Below are 3654 nucleotides of genomic sequence, written 5' to 3'. Positions count from 1 at the left end.
CCTCAACCCGGGGGAAGTGGAGGGGGGGGGGGCAAAACCTGCACCCCAACCCATACCCACCTTCCCTGTACCTCCAGACTACTTAAAGGGTCTCGTCTGAGCACAGAGCAGGCCTCTTGTCTCTAACTCGTAGCTTCCACCGCGCGCGCAAGCTGATTACAACCCCCCAAATAAGCACTGCAATCGGCTGACAGGAGCGTTGCGAGGCCTCCATTTAGAGTCGTAATTACGCACAGATGTTTAGATGCAGTGTCAGGCAATGAAATAATTTATCTGGGGCTTTAAGCGCTGAAATGAAATCAGAGAGAGGCGGCGAGGGCCGCCCCTCCCCGTCCATCTGGTCCACCCCTCCGCGCGCCCTCCCCAGCAGCACTTATCACTGGTGATGTGAGGGAGAGGATTAATTGCAAAGGAAGGGCTCATTTAGCCGGATATTGTTCTTGGCGGCTTTGACTAGGCCGAACGGCAGGCAGCAAAGAATTCAATGCTCTCTGCTAGTGTAGCGGGCACGTCACACGCGCATCGATTAAGGGGTCAACCATTTGACTTCACAGCTCTGTTCTGCTTCAATTTACTCTGCGCATGAAACAGGGGCACAAACTTACCACCACGCTATCCACTCCCGAAGGTAAATAAGAAAGGAAAACAACATTCACCATCACTGACAATCATTAACAAGCCGAGGGCACCGGAAGACACCACCGCCTTTCTCCGAGGCAGAGCAGAAATGCCTCGGAGAAACGCAGCGTCCTTTTCGGATTCGGGGGCGTGTTTTGCTGTTATCTCCTCCTTGAGACTTCTTGCAAAAAACACGCCCCCCGATCCGAAAAGGACGGGGCCTAATCGGAATGACTGACCTCTTCTCCAATGGCTGGCCAGCATTCAAGAGGCCAGCCAATGGAGAACAGGGGAGAAGAGGGGCGGGTTCAAGCCCCTCTTCTCCAAGTCATTAAATCTCGGAGCTAGACTGCGCAAGCGCAGCCTTCGCAGCCGAGACCTAAAAACGGGGACAGGTCATAGACATAGAAGTAGGACTACGGTTTGCAGTAACCATCGACATAAAAGTAGGACTATTTGACAGCTGTCGTAGACATAGAAAAAGGACTACAATTACAGCTCCCTCCACAGACCGAGATGAAGCATTACAGACAACAAATCTGCGGTCTTTTATTGGCAACCCTCTCCTTCACACAGCAGCATTAGTACTTTTTATTACATTTACACTTTTAAGGACTATAGCATATATTTGCCAAAAATCAATAAAACATCACAGGCTAGCAAACGCCAGATTGACTAGCTTTATCAATGCTCGTTTCTATAGCTGCGCGTCAGCACCACATAAAGTACAACTCACCAATGTTGCTTAGTTGCTCATGACAGAAAAGCATGGGAGGTAAACTGCGGAATGCTAAATTGCCAAATGGCAGCCATGGACCAATATAAAAAAAAACACTTCTCTCCAGGTATTACTGCCTTAGGGTCTTAAGGGTGGCAAAGGCTGGCCGACCACACAGTCCTCCCACATTTGCGTGGTCACTGCTGGGATGTCATGTTACCTTACTGGGGTATGTATAGTGCACTCTAGCCATTGGTATCATCTCATAGTGCAATAGTGTGAAGACCTGAGCAAAAAGCTCGAGCAGCGCTGCTCGCCTCTCCCACAGGCATTAACCCTGCTCCTTTAAGTCCTTTCCAGCTAAACAGTTTGCTGTGATCTGAAAGGTCAGTCAAAAGGTCAAGTCATAGCTTTGATATGGAGAACACAAAGCATGCATCAATTGGTTATGACTAAAACATGCAATGAGCAATGCATTAATCCTTGCACGGTATGCATATGGGCTACTGAAAAGTTTGTATGACCATGAATACAAGCAACAGGACGAAGAAATATTGTTTTATCCAAAGTAGAAACTTTGGCTGGCACGAGGACGTAGGTGGCGCTGCCTGTAAAATGCCTCTCTTCAAAGGATTTCCCTTCTTGCTACAGCGCTCACCTCAGTGACGACACATGCCGTAAACAGTGCAAAGAGAGCATGCGCGCGCATGCTCAACCGGAACAATGAAAAACAGGGACATTTCTGTGTTTAACGGGGACACTGTTTGAAAACAGGGACATTTGAGTCACTTGGAGAAAAGTGTCGGGACACGGGGACACTTCTCCAAAAACAGGGACTGTCCTGGGAAAACGGGGACGTCTGGTCACCCTACACTCCCGGGCTCTCCTCCTGCTCACATGGACTATATTGGGGTGGCGCTTAGCCTTATTGCATTCTTCCCTAAAACGCATGTGTTAAATTCAGACACATATTAGTTGTACATAAGTTGATTTAATCATGACAGCACGGCAACATCTTCATGGTAGGCAGCTCCAGACAAAACTGCCAACCAACTAGAATTCTTTACCAGCTCTCTTACAGAACTTAGAACTATATACAAATAATAGCATAGCGCATTCACAAGCATGGCTACGCACACATTTAAGATGACAGTACATAAATAATCAAGATATAACACATCCCCCTCAACCAGAAAACAACAAATGAAAACAAACAAAAGTGTTACACATAATCATCCAATTTTTTAGGAAATTGTCTAAGAAGGGTAGACTTCCTAGAATTGAAAGATAATGAGTCACCCCTGACTGTCTTGTTAGATGCTGACACATATTTTGTATTAGACAAGCTTAAGTCTCCATTTGTAACAGAAGGACGCTTAGAATTCATGGGCTGGCAACACTTTGCAACTCTTCTAACATTCCACAGTTTGCCATCCTGAGTAACTACAGAATTTCTATAAACTTTCAATTTGCATGGCAGGACCAAACTTGCTTGAGCCTTTGCTAATAAAACCCGGCTGCAAAATTCTGACCCAGTCACCAACCTTGAAGTTAGGAATTCTGGTCTTCCACTTCTTGTTAAACCATGATTGAATTCTGTTTTGCTTACTATCAACTTTGACAGCAGTACTATCTATACATTTATTTTCCAAAACATCTTGTTTGCATTTACTCCTAAACCACCAAGGACAAATTTTTGAAGCAGGCTCCCTTCCTTTTAACAACTTGAAAGGACTGACCTCAGTAGTGGAATGAGGTGTAATACGATACGTCCAGAGTTTTTCCCTTACCAAATGCAACCAATTTCCCCCACTTTTGACAGCTTCAGAAACAAAATTCTTCAAAACTCGGTTGAAACGCTCAACCTGGCCATTTTCATGTTGCCCATAAACAGATGTAAAAACATGTTTGATACCGCACTCATTTACAAAAGACTTCATCTCAGACAAAATAAATTGTACATCATTGTCAGTGACAATACAAGAAGGACATCCTTCACGTGCAAAAAGTTCTCTTAGAAAACTTATTACAGTACTGGTGGTAACTTTTGAAACAAACTTCACTTCGGGCCATTTTGAATGGTAATCAACTAATACTAAAGCAAATCTGAATGCTTCTGGCAAAATATTAAATGGGCCCGAAATGTCAAAAGCTAATTTCTTCCACGGTTCTTTAGGCCATTCCACCATCCTTAGTGGGGGAATATGCACACTCAACATTCTGTCACTGGATACACAAAATTCACATTCCATAACAATACGATCAATCAATCTGTCCATGCCAGGCCACCAAAAAACATTCCTCACAAGCCGTTTCAT

This window comes from Triturus cristatus, chromosome 8, assembly GCF_964204655.1.
Source record: "Triturus cristatus chromosome 8, aTriCri1.1, whole genome shotgun sequence".
Classification (NCBI taxonomy): Eukaryota; Metazoa; Chordata; class Amphibia; order Caudata; family Salamandridae; genus Triturus; species Triturus cristatus.
The sequence above is the reverse complement of the archived record's forward strand: the minus strand, read 5'-3'. Positions refer to the sequence as shown.